The sequence below is a fragment of the Marmota marmota genome, unplaced genomic scaffold, assembly GCF_001458135.2.
Source record: "Marmota marmota marmota unplaced genomic scaffold, marMar, whole genome shotgun sequence".
Classification (NCBI taxonomy): domain Eukaryota; kingdom Metazoa; phylum Chordata; class Mammalia; order Rodentia; family Sciuridae; genus Marmota; species Marmota marmota.
In genome coordinates this window covers 80,374-93,977 of record NW_025999876.1, presented here as the reverse complement: position 1 = coordinate 93,977, position 13,604 = coordinate 80,374, and the positions used below count along the sequence as shown (strand labels likewise).

Here is a 13,604-nt window from a genome sequence, read left to right as displayed (position 1 = left end):
GTTTATACATTTAAGTTACACTTGACATAATTTTCTTTTTTTCTTTGAAACCCCAAGTTTGTTAACTTACAATGTTAGCTTCAATTTTTGTTTTATATTTCTCCTTGGATACTTCATACATAACATTTAAGTTCTATTTCACAACAATATCACCAAATATTACATTTTTCTTTAAAAAATGATTTTTTATCAATTCTGATTATAATACTCTATCATGTGTGGCTTTGTCCTGGGGACTTAAGCACTTAGCCCTTTTTGTCCACCCAGGGACACCAATTGCCGGGTTTTGTTCGCGACTAAAACACTCATGGGTCACTCCAGGAGAATTGGGCTAACTGGGCTTGCGAAATTACCACACAAGAGACACAAATACCTTTTTCATTGGGGTCACTGTGATGGCTCCTCTGACCTTCAGGGTCTGCAGAAGGGGAGAGAGAGAGAGAGAGAGAGAGAGAGAGAGAGAGAGAGAGAGCACACGCTGGCCACTTTTATTGAGAAGAAGCTATTCAAATGAAGCAAGGGGTCAAGTTTCAGAGGTCTGAGTCTAGCTTCATGATGTCCACTGTCAGCAGGTTGACTCACACCTGGGTAGGCCACAACCAAGGGCACAGTAAGATAAGGGGTCACACAAAGGTATTTCCATGGAACATTCTATCCCAAACAGGGCAAGGGGTTATATTACAAAGAAACATGTGAGCATAGCTCCAACCATGGGGCTGTAGCAAGACACTGTCCCTGGAACCCAAGAAGGGCGGGGTGGTCTGGCTTGGCTGCTGCGGGATGCCTCAATCACACAGCCAGGGAGTGACTCAGTCACATGCAAGGTTGGTCTCCCACAATCATGCTGTTTTTGACTTTCTTCTCACATTTCCTTCAACTTTTTTGCGTTTAATTATAATGTTGCCTACCCTGAAGTATCTTATACTTAAAAGGAGAATGTTTTTATTCCAAGCCATCAAGGTCTATATTCAGAATTGTTTTTTGAGATGAGTTTGTGCCTCATACACTTGCTATGTTATGGATGATTCCCAGGATAATTGATGGACTCCACCAAAAACTGTTAAAAATAATAAACAAATTCAAGAAGAAATAGGATACAAAATAAATACACAAAACAGGTATCAACTCTACAGGGAAATACCAAAATTGCTACAAAATAAATCAAGAAGTCAATATATTTTAATGGCTTTAAAATATGTCTTAAAATAAATTTAACTGTCTGCTTAACCTCTTTGTCTTTATCTTCTACTTTGTCATTAAGCATACCAACCCTCATATTAAAATGTGTTTCTGTATGATGTAATTTTTTTTTGAATTTTCCAATCTCTGTTTTTAGATTTGGAATAATACTTTCAATTGAGGTCAGACAGGTAACAGAGCTTATTTTGACTTTCTCCTGTCTCTGTTCTGTCTTCACAACGGTTACAGGGTGGGTTGCAGCACACACTCAGTGAAACTGATGTCATGAGTAATAAACCATGCCCTCTTGCAACCTTCAGAACATATAATCACTAAACCAATTGATCAGTGTTCATGGCAATGAATTTAAACAGTCAAGTGAAACAGTTAAAGGAGTAGGGAATTTATTCACTGAAAACAAGGGAAACATTTAATTCATTTTATTTTATTTTCATTCTTTCTTTTTTAAAATTTTTTATTGTTGGTTGTTCAAAACAGTACATAGTTCTTGATATATCATATTTCACACTTTGATTCAAGTGGGTTATTAACTCCCATTTTTACCCCGTATACAGATTGCAGAATCACATCAGTTACACATCCATTGATTTACATATTGCCATACTAGTGTCTGTTGTATTCTGCTGCCTTTCCTATCCTCTACTATCGCCCCTCCCCTCCCCTCCTCTCCCCTCTTCTCTCTCTACCCTCTCTATTGTCATTCATTTCTCCCCCTTGTATTATTTTTCCCCTTTCCCCTCACTTCCTCTTGTATGTAATTTTGTATAACCCTGAGGGTCTCCTTCCATTTCCATGCAGTTTCCCTTCTCTCTCCCTTTCCCTCCCACCTTTCATTCTTTCAACTTTGCCACATCTTGGGAATGGCCACTAATTACTGTGAGGAACAATGTCCTAGAGACAGTTTCTTCTAATCACTTTCCTTCTTTATGGAAAAAGAAAAGTTGTTGCCCTTTTTCTTCCAAGCTGCTATTGTCTGTGCCATCCCCTATTTAAATACAGAGTTACTCAGGGCTGAGAAAAGTCCCAAGGTAGGTACGTCTATGGGTGACACCAGGCCTGGACCCTGCTTTGCTCAGCTCTGTCACTGACCTGCTTCCTCACTGGTAATCTTCTGACTTTCTGAGATAGAAAGTAGATACGAAAATAGAATAAATAAAACTAGAAAAGGCTCAGAAGGCATAAGAGTTCTCAGACTTGAAGGGGATTGAAGCTATGTGCAATTGTGGAGCAGAATATATTAAAAACACACAAATTATCAACCTCGAGAATATCATGTTTGTGTTGTAGAATTTTCATGCTACAGCACACACACACACACTCACACACACACACACACACACACACACACACACATCTGTTTTCACTAATGTTGCAGAAATCTCTTAGCACATTTTCATTTCCCACACCACAGCAGTGAACTTAAAACACCTCATATTGAGAGGTGTGAAGTGTGGTGGAGGATTGTTTAGTGAAGCATCACTGTCAAGCAAGCCTAGTGATTAACCATCACACATTTCTTCCTTTACATGTGCTTGTAAGAATTGCAATCAGTCGTAGTAAAACTATAGCTAGTTAGAACTGAAATGCTCAAGTTTCTTTATGTAAGATAACTTGATGTAACAGCTGAGGTGTTCTTGAGCCCAAATCTGACAATTCCAGAGGGAGGCAGGAGCAGGGCAGATTCTCCCTCAGCAGATGAGGTAGTTTGGGGCCTTAACCTGGACAATGGTGGCTTTTGGAAAATACCTGTGCAAAAATGGCCATTGTTTCAGTGAGATGAAAGAGGGGTCTCAGTGAAGTACTCTGAACATTTAATAAGTTAGGAATTGCATTTATATTTTATTTTCAACATTTCAAAATCCAATTGATTTAAGCTTTAGTGCAGAAAATAATATTAGAAAACAAGGACACAAATGTCTTGGTAAAAATTTCCCTAAACTATAAAAAAAGGCAATGAATGAAATACCAATATAAATGAAGAAAGATAAAAATCACATAGAAGAAGAAAGTATGTTAAACAATATTAAATGCTTTTAATTAGGGATTTGTGTTGTTCATATAAAAGCCCAAGGCTAAGTATGAAGGCTAAAATATCATATCAGCTAAAGGATATTTAAATATAGGTATAAGCTCAAAAGTTAATTCCTATTATCAGGGAAGGAGTACTATTAATTTACATACTCTTTAGAAAAATAAAACTACATAAATTTAAATAGAATCATAAATATTTTATTTTAGTGTGGAAGAATTTCCAAATGATCCTGAATTCAAAATAATAGATTTGTGATGAAAATGTAAATCACATGCTCACTAGGGCCTTACCATCTTAGTTCTGAATTCCAGAGAGCAGATACAGAGGTTATTTATTGGTGGTGTGATGAGTTAGGTAAAAATCACCCCTGCATGTGGTGGGTGGGGGGGGGGAGGACATTCCCCATCCCTGCTTGGAAGCTCTGTCAATATAGAGTTTGGAAAGAGATGGGTTGCTCTCATAAAAAATGCACTCATGGCAAGAATGAAGGAATTATTTACACAGATATTTTTCTCAGTGTTTAGATAAGAAAAACTTGAATAGAAAATACATTTAAAATAGGATTAAAATCATTACCCAAAGTCTGGCACTAAAATAGAGTAGTATGAATCTCTGAATCACACTCAAGGATTAATACTTAGAAGGAGTGTAAAGACGTGAGGCTGCATGCACAACTGTAATGCTCTTGAAGTCAGGATTCTAATCCATATCTGGCATATTTTATGAAAAACAGCGATGTGTATTTAGACATCATGTCTAATAAAATGTATTATGAAAAGAAGAAATCAAGCCTCCATTGTAAATATTTTATTGATGTTACAGTGTGATTAGAGTTATTTTATTGCTTCTTTTTAATGTGTCTTTATTTGTAGTATTCACAAAATTCATTTATAAAGAAAGCATATAATGTTTTAAGAATATAATTCAATACAATTTTTTTAAAGTAAACACATAACATCATTAACCTGAATTTATTTTTTCCTTATGTATGAAGAACCAGAACCTGTAGGTATCATTTGAAAAGACAAATCCCAGCAGATAATCTGCAAGCTCTTGTTCAGTGCCGAAGTCCAGTGCCAGAATCCAGTGCCAGAGTCAGCCTAAGTAAGTGGTCACCTGAGACTCGGGGGATGGGGAACCAGGAGGAGGCTGGGAACTCCTAATGCAACTGGTTGCGGGGTCAGTCCTGGGACTTGGTGGGTGCCCCAGCAGAGGGGCGAGTTCAGCTGTGGGCCTGGGGCCTCTGCTCCTGCCCCCTTGCCCTCCCTACTGGGCTCTCAGGCTGCACCCTGCTCAGCGCTTGGCTTCCAGTCCTCCCTGCAGCATCACCTGTCCATCTCTGCTTCTAGCCTCCTTCACCGCCTTCTGCAGTTATGACAGCTAGCCTTGTTTGCTTACATAGAACACATTGTTTGAAAAAATGGGACCCTTATGATTTATTTGTTCATTGATGTACTTTCTCCACGGACTTCTGAGCTGCACCAAAGCAAGAATTTCATCTCTTGTTCACAGTATGTCCACCCATCAGAGCAAAGCAATAGGCTCATGAGAATCAATTACTGAAGAACAGTGATGGGTTTCTAGACTGTTCCATAAGATTTTACACTATTTGGCCACATTTGAAGGCTAATTTCCAAATGAACAATGCCAAGTCCCTTTCACGTAAGGCAAGTTTTGTGTCCTGTGCCTCTCATGTTCCTGATTTCTTTGGAAGATTTCTACATTTCTGGGAAGACAAAAAAAATCAGTATTCTGGTGTTTAGATCTGTGTCCCAGTTAGTGTATTTAACCAATGCCTCTGCTAAACATTTTCCACCTTGCCAAGTAGAAAATGTTCAAATAATACCAATTTCATAAACGTCTCACTTGGTCCCCCCCTCTCTTTCTATCCCCCTCTCCCCATTCATATTTCTCTCTTCTCTCTCTCTCTCTCTCTCTCTCTCTCTCTCTCTCTCTCTCTCTCGGTACTGGGGATTGGATCCAGGTGCAATAAACCACTGAACCACATTCCCAGCCCTTTTTTATTTTTTTGTTTGGAGACAGGGACTCACTGGGTTGTTTAACACTCAAAAATTTGCTGAGGCTGGATTTGAACTCACCATCATCCTGCCTCAGCCCCCTGAGCTCTTGGATTACAAGCATGTGTCCCTGCCCCTGGTCCATCTCTATTTTCAGGGATTGTAATATCTTGATATTTATACTTTATTCCTAGTTGGTTTTTGGGAATTGTGATGATGGACATATATATGGTAGAATAAGGCAGCAGTTATAGTGATTTCAGTTTCACCAGTTCTGGGAATGTCAGCACTTAGTTCTGGAAGGACCTTGTCACCCCCTCTCTTCTGGAACAGAATGCTCTGTGGCAATGGTTGTTGTAGCCATTCATCAGGTAAGAACAGTGATGGGGTTGCTGTGCTTGGTTCTTTAATTTAAGTTACTTGAGGCCAAGGAAGTGGTGCCCAACCCATTTTAAGCTCCTTAAACTTTGGTATCTCTTCTATGCCAAGGTACTGCTTCAATCACTCAGAGAATGGTACTGAAGTTTACACTGGGGGCACAGGACTATTGATTCTGGGATAATCTATAGCCCATGCATTTCTATTAATATCACCAAATAATGCTAAATAATATCTGCTTCTTTTGTAGAAAAACATAGATAAATGAAAGTTAATCTTTTTCCACCTTTAATTCCATGTATAAACATGGCTGAGTGTATAATCTGGAAGGAGCGTGTAAGTATTCTAAGGTGACCATGTAAGGTTTTCAACTGGGAATGCAAGGGCTGCATATTTTATAGAACAGTTACAAGAGGTGTTGCAAAACCACCTTGGTTTAAACAGACATTATAAGAAAGTCATTTCATCCCATTGTCCTCTCCAAATAAATGGCAGTAAGGTCTTTCTACAAATTTTGTACACAAAATCTTGCTTAGCATTATGTTTGAGCCCTAATGCCAAAAACCACAGGGAGGATCAACCAGAGCTACCCTGTCAGCTTCGTCCTGCTCGGGATCTCTGAGTGGCCCCATCTGGAAAAGACACTCTTCTGGGCTGTGATCCTCTTTTTCACCATGACCACCCTCTGCAACTCCAGCATCATACTGCTGTCCTTCATGGACCCCCATCTCCACACACCCATGTACCTCTTTCTTGGCAATCTTTCTTTCTTGGATCTCTGCTTAACCACAGCCTCTGTGCCCCAGATGTTGCTCCACTTGTGGGGGCCGGACAAGAGCATCACCTACACAGGGTGTGTCATCCAACTGGGTGTGTTCCTCTGGGCTGGAGCCACAGAAGGCGTGCTGCTGGTGGAGATGGCCTTTGACCGCTATATTGCTGTCTGCCAGCCCCTGCGCTACACTTTCCTCATGCACCGTCCACTCTGTTGGAAGCTGGTTTTCCTAGTCTGGCTGTCTGGTCTGATAGTGTCTCTGTTCCAATCTTCCACCACCTTCCAGCTGCCCTTCTGCCCCCATCACCTCCTGAATGGCTTTCTGTGTGAGGTGCCTGTCCTCGTGCACCTGGCCTGTGTAGACACCACCGCCAATGAGTGGCAGATGACCATCACGGCTGTCATCTTCACCATGGTCCCTTTGGGGCTGATCCTGGCTTCCTATGGGTGCATAGCTCAGGCTGTGAGGAGCATGAAATCAGAGGAGGGAAAGAAGAAAGCCATTTGACCTGCTCCTCCCACCTCCTCGTGGTCTTCATGTTTTATGGGACAGTGGCCATGGTGTACACTGACCCTAAAAGCAACTTTGATTCAAATAATGGCAAGTTTTTCACTTTCTTCTACACTGTGGTCACACCCCTGTTGAACCCTATCATCTACACCCTGAGGAACCAAGAGGAACAGGATGCTTGGCTGAGACAGCTGGGAAAGTGGTTGAGCCCAAGGCAAAGCAAATAGTAAAGGATTTGAATTAAAAAGGAAGCTTATTAATGACATGCACACAGTCTCCTAAATGGAGTCTCTAGGCAAAAGAGGTGTAAACCCTTTTACAAACATACTATTTATATTTTAAACTACAATTGATCACACCATTTCTGTTTATTGTGACAAAACTGTGGATGTTTAGTAAGAGCTATTAGGTTTAAGGCTATATAGCCTTTGTTTTGGGTACTATTAATATTGATCTCCTTCTTAAAAGTGAGATACTTAAGACTTTAGGAGACAATATAAGTCTATAGGGTAGAAACTGTGCTGCCTCAGATCCACATTATGAGAAGCCCCATGAACAACATGAAAAAACAAGGGAACAAAGTGCCCCAGAGAAAGAAAGATGCTAGAACAACAGAATCCACTGATGACACAGTGGAAGAAATATCAGAGAAGTTCAGAATGTGCGTAGTTAAGCTGATGTGTCACATAAAGTATGATGGAAAGAGCGAAATCAGAGACAAATTTCAGGAGGTAAAATACCACTTCAATAAAGAGAGATTTATGAAATGAAATCAAGAAAATATGTATGTGATTTGTATAAATGAATTCATTCATCTACCTCCCTGTCACCTGCAATGTATTTGGTACTTGGTCCCTGTTGCCTTAATCTGGATATATTTCTCTTTCATCTCTCAACTCTGTGCAGATAAGTTTGTGAATTTTGTGTATGGTAAGTAAAAGTGAATTGAAAAGAAAGATTTTAACCCACAAGAGGCAGCATGAAGAACTATCACATGCGGTACTTGCAAACACTGTTCAGATCTCCACCACACTCCAGGTACACTATCAGTGAAGAATAGAAATCATCACAAAAACTACAGTGTTTACAAGACTTCTGTGTGCCAGTTATTCTCTGCAGAATTAACTTTCTGGTAGATGATAATCTGGATGAAATTGCAGATTGCTGGAAAGGATAAAAATGAGGCTCACATGCCTTTGGAGTATAATGCCAAGAATTCACTCCTGAGTGTATCCTGTTCTCCACAAGGAAGCAGAACTGAGACTCTCCTTGGCTTCTCCCTTCCACTGTGTCTGCAGTCAGGGGGCATCTGGGAAGTCAGCACATGCTATGTAGGATGTGGGGAGCTCTGTCACCTCTGCTTTATGTGAACCTGGTGCCTGGCCAGTGGGAACAGGGCCCCAGGGAGCCCAGAGCTCAGCCTGCAGAGACAGCAGGAGGCCTGAGCACACCACCAGGCAGCAGCCCTCCTGAGCCCAGGAGAGAGGACTTGGCCATGTACCAGCATGGACAGTGCATGACACTTAGAAACTCCTCTGCTGGACATCACTCTAAGTTATTATTGAGGAATGAGTAACACTGGGGAGAGACTGATGTTTCTCTGTGTGTTTTCATCTCTGCCCTCCTTGACCTCAGTGTGAGTTAGGGGTGTTTATAGGGATTTGTTAACATCAAGGGTGGTGGGCAACTCTCACTCACTCCCCAACCTGTAAGTGGGAAATATCTAACACTATCTGCAGTTTAGCTGCAAAATTTCTTGTCATGGAGATGAAAGGCACATGTCATGAATTTAGCATTTGTAACGATTTGTAATTATCAATCCAGTGTTATGTACAAAAATATGAAATTGTACAACATCCAACTACATCTTATTCCCAAGTATTTGTTTCAGTCTTAATGAAACATCTATCCATTGTCCCAACTTATCTTTACTTACTGTCACTTGAAGCCACTAAGTATAATCTCCATGTTTGAATTTATGTCCTGGAGATTTTCTATAAGTAGATCATTCAGTGTGTGATCTTTTTTATGACTTCACTTAGCCTGATATTTTCCCAACTGGTTCACATTATAGCATTTATTACTATTTTATTCTTTTAGTGGATGAATAAGTTTCCATTATATATTTATATCAGCATTTTTAAAAGTCCATATATCTACCTAGAGCCATCTTGGTCCTTTGTACTATTAAATACTGTCTGATTTGTCAATCACTGTCTGTTGGGTTTTGTTGCCTCCTGGGATAGATTCCATATATATGGAGTGCTATTGTTTTCATGTGCCATTGGATTTGGTTTTCTAGATATTGCTGAGAATGCTTGTGTATGTCTTGATCAAGGATATGGGTCCATAATCCTCTTTTTTTGGTGGTTTTTGTGTAGTTTTCTGGATCTTATATTAGGGAAATTATGGTTTTGTGGAACGTGACTTGAGGATTTGAGGTTCATTTCAGATCCCTGGAGTGGTTTCAGGAGACGTGGTGTCTCTTCTTTTTGAAGGTTTGGCAAAACAGTAGTGAAGCCATGAGCTGCTAGAGGTTTCTTTACTGGGAATCTTTATTATGATTTAAATTTATTGGTCATATTGATGTCTGAGTCTCTTATTTTCTCATAATTCACTTCTGGTGTGTTCTATCTGTCCCAAATTTATTCCTTTTGTATAGATTTTCCAATATGTTGGTATGTGTTTGTTTATACGAGTTGCTAATAGGTCTTAGCATTTCTGTAACATTTGTGAAAAGGTCTTCTTTTTATTCTTTGATATTTTATTCATTTGGGCCTTTTTATTGTTAGCATAGCTAAAGATTTGCTAATTTTGTTTTTATTTTTACAAACAACTTTTTGTTTTCTTGATATTTTCTGTTGATATTTAGTGTTAATTGCTTGTTTCTGATTTAATGTTTATCATTTCTTTTCCAACTGCTTTTTACACGTGTGGGTGTCTGTTTTCTATTGTCATGGTAGGGTCTGCACTTAGTCTTTCTGCTTCATTGATGCAGTCATTGAGTGCAACACCTTCTGCCTTAGTAGTGCTTCATGAATGTCATAGGTTTTGCCTTGTATGGTTCTATCTTCATTAATAGTCTTAGTAAAATGCTGGGAGCCATTAGCGAAGTAGGTATGACAATTTCCTTGCCAGCGTACTCCATGTTGCTTAGTGGAAGGACTCGTGGAAATAGGACATTTTGCAGTGACATTGCATGTAGGTGACCTTGCTCAAGGACCAAGACAGATCCGGGTTTAGGGTGTTCCCCGTTTAGGATGATCCGGGTTTAGGGCATTCCTTGTTTAGGACTATCCAGGTTTAGGGTGGTTCCAGGTTTAAGGTTATTCCTGCTGGGAATAGGGCGTATCCTGCTGCCTGAGTTCCCCTTGAGTTCTCACGGGATTCAGACAGTATTTTTTGGGAGACATAAGCCCAGTGGGGGTGGATTTGGGCAGAGAATGTGGATTTCCCCAGAACCTGATTGTAGATGGCTGGTGTGAGTTCGGGAATAAAGAGTTGCTGGTTGAATCTACAAGCTGTGTGGTGGCTCGTGATTTTGTTCCCAGCCAGACTGCGGCAGTAAAAGGTGTGTTTTCCAGTGGCTTCTAATGTCTTTCCTTTAAAGTTAGTCTATTCTTGATTTTTTAAAAAGGAGTTTGACCTTAAGGACAAAGTCCATATATAACATTTTTTCCCAACTTCAGAAGTGTGGAAGAATGATCAACCAACAGACTATGACCACATATAAAATTTCAGATATTTTCACATATAATACCATGGAAAGTACACAGTTCAGGCAGCACCTAGGTGGGTTGATCTTGGGATGCTCTTTTGCTAATATTTGATGGACCAGTTTCTGCACATGATGTTGGACTAACTGTTGTTCTTGTCAGCAGTGAGTACACTGATTTCCCTCAACTGTAGCTACAAGAGCTCCATCAACTGATCTGAAGTTTATGACTAGTCAATATCATTTTACTCTCTTTTTAAAAATTTGATTTATACACTTTTAACACAACCCACACTTTCAAGCACAAACTTAAGGGGACATTTCTTTCTCCTCACAGTGGTTCAGAGGCTCCCCTTACAGTAGGTATGAAGGTAGGAAAATCCAATGTACTGTGTATCATGTCTTCTGGGCTCTGATCTCCTCCACTGTCTCTTTTGCTCTTTCCACATCTCTTCTCTGCCTGGCTAAGTGACCTCAAACAGACCACGGAAGCTGCAACTCCAGCCTAGGTGGCCCTTAGCCCTCAGTGCCTGGTCCAGCTGTGTGCACTAAGGTCCAGAGGCCTGAGTCCATTTATTTTTTTCTGTATTAATTTCACTCATCAATATTTTGTAATTTTAAGTACACAGATTGTTCAATTCTTAGGTTACATTTAGTCTTAAGTAGTTTATATTTTAAAAAAATTTTCTTTTTAATTATCAATGGCAGTAGAGTGTATTTTTACAGATTTATACAAACATGGAGTACATCTTATTCTAATGAGAGTCCCAGTATTTTGAAGCATATACATTGTTTGATACTATTGTAAATATGATGTTTTTTCCTTAATTGATTCTTTTGGTCGTACATTAAAATAAACAGAAAAGCCACTGGTGACAAATTTATCAAAATAAAAATTTCTTCTCTCTCTCAACCTCTTCTGTAGTTCAATCCATATAAATCCTCTGTAGTTGTTCCTCATTAATTTCTGAGAATTGGTCATATTATACATTCTTTTATTTTACAGTTTCCTCTGTGTGTAATGAGCATAGTTAATACCAGTCACTGGGTCCTTCTGTTTTTTTCACAGGTCATATTCAGAACCGGCCTCAATGAACTCTTCAGGAATACCTGCATTGGCCAGGCAGAATTTCCAACCAGAAGTCCACATCCTGGCACTGTGAGATCCAGCTCAGAACCCCCAATACTAAGTTCACTAGAAGATCCTTCTTTCAGAGGTCTCTTCTGCAGCTTTCAGAGGTCATCTCTCCCCTGGTCCCCAGCATTTACCTGATGTGCTACATTTCCAATGGTTGTAACTGCTTATATCTGAATTTATTTATGGAGATTTCTTTTTACTTACTTTGCCTTTATTGGTGATTTTTAATTGTACACTTTAATATAATTATACACACAAAGAACTTAATTTACTTGATTACAGTCCCTGGATCCCCTCTCTCCCCTCCTCATTTCCCTGTTTTCCCTGTTCTATTCTACTAGTCTACCTTATCCTCATCTGTTTATTTATTTATTTATTAAATTTATGTTTTCATTGTAGTTGCACACAATACCTTTTTTGCATTTATTTATTTTTATGTAGTGCTGAGGATCAAACCAGGGCCTCACACGTGCTAGATGAACACTCTACCACTGAGCCTCAACCACAGCCTCTGTTTATTTATTTTTAATTGGAGTTTTATAGATGTACATAGTGGTGGAATCCACTGTAGTACATCTAAACACACTCAAGACCCTTTCCTATCCCTTCTCCATTTCTCTGGATCTTTTTCTTTTATTCCACATATCTTCCCTATGTCTTTATAATATCCAACCCAATTTTTCCCATTACTTTCCTCTAGATTCTGCATATGAGAGAAATCATTTGACCCTTGAATTTCTGAGACTGTCTTATTTCACTTAGCATGATGTTTTTTCCTCCACCCATTCACCAGAAAATGTCACAATTTAATTATTTCTTTTAAATGACTAAAACTTACTATGAACATATATCACATTTTCCTTATTCATTTATCTGTTTACCATCATCTTGGCTAGTTTCATAACCAGATATAGTGAATTGTGCTTTCATGAACTTTGATATGGCTGTATCACTGTAGTGTACTGATTTTAGTTCTTTTGCATAAATATCAAGGAATGAGATAGCAGGGTCATAGTATGATTCCATTAATATTGTGAAAATGGCCATACTACCAGCAGCATTAAACAGATTTAATTCGATTCCAATTAAAATTCCAATGTCATTCTTCATAGAACTAGAAAAAGCAATCATAAAATTTATTTGGAAAAACTAAAAGACCAAGAATAGCCAAAGCAATTCTTAGCAAGAAGAGTGAAGCAGGAGATATTGCAATACCAGACCTTAAACTATACTACAGAGATATAGTAACAAAAATGGCATGGTCTTGGCACCAAAGGAGACATGTAGACAAATGGTACAGAATAGAAGACACAGAGACAAATGACAAAAACTTCTGCTTAAGCAGAGGAACTACTGGGAGACACCTCACATCCCATCCATAATATTTACTGTTGGCCCTTCAAACCCCACGTCCATTTCACAATGAAAAATTAATTTAGTCTATCTCCAAGTGTTTTACAATCTTAATAATTCCAGCATTGCCCCAAAGTGAAAGTCCAAAATCTTTCCTGAAACTGTAGGTGAACTATTGGCTGTGAACCCGTATAAAACATCAAAAGAAGTTACATGCATCCAGTATTCACTAGCAGAGAGTAAATCTTCCATTAGCAAAAGGCAGTAATAGGGGCATTTCAAGAATGGATTAGGGCTGAGGAAATGGGAAACCCAGTTGAACAAATATGCCCCTCAACTCCACCTGTAATTCCTCATGTAGCATCGAAAACCCTTGACTATTTCCAAAGTGCTTAGGTATTCCTGCTCTTTGGCTTTGCCATTTTCAGAGCACAGGCAAATGCTCTCTTTTCCTTTGGCTATCTCTGTAGCCAGCAGTTTTTCT

General features: G+C 39.2%; 1 pseudogene; it reads left to right on the top strand.

Annotated features, from left to right (window-relative positions):
* Positions 1-6,182: 6,182 nt before the first annotated feature.
* LOC107160671 lies at positions 6,183-7,141 on the top strand (annotated as a pseudogene).
* Positions 7,142-13,604: the final 6,463 nt, after the last annotated feature.